The sequence below is a fragment of the Equus quagga genome, chromosome 15 (assembly GCF_021613505.1).
Source record: "Equus quagga isolate Etosha38 chromosome 15, UCLA_HA_Equagga_1.0, whole genome shotgun sequence".
In the NCBI taxonomy this organism is placed as follows: domain Eukaryota; kingdom Metazoa; phylum Chordata; class Mammalia; order Perissodactyla; family Equidae; genus Equus; species Equus quagga.
The window spans coordinates 63,427,577-63,428,038 of NC_060281.1; positions in this window are offsets into that span (position 1 = coordinate 63,427,577).

Here is a 462-nt window from a genome sequence, read left to right on the forward strand (position 1 = left end):
ACTGCATCCACTGCCTCAGCACTGCAAGACACATTCTTTGAAAGTGCATGGGGCCATGCAACCACTGCACGGACACTGCATCCAGCTGAATTGCACTGCAAGGGCATGGCAATCCCTGCTAGATCCGTGCATCCACCTTCATTAGCACTGCATCCTCCACCACAACATACAGCATCCACCTTTTGAGACACTGCATCCACTGCATGGGCAGTGCATCCGTATTCATGGAAACTGTGGGGGACACTGCCACCACTGCAGGGACACTGCAGTCAGCTACAGGCGCACTGCCCGTACACTGCAATCATTGCAGGTTCACTGCATCCACCTTCCTGGGCACTGCAACCTCCATCACAACATACTGCGTCCACCTTCTGTGACCCTGCACCCACTGCATGGGCACTGCATCCACATTCAGGGACAGTGCAGGGGACACTGCATAAAGCTGAAGTGGCACAGCAGGCC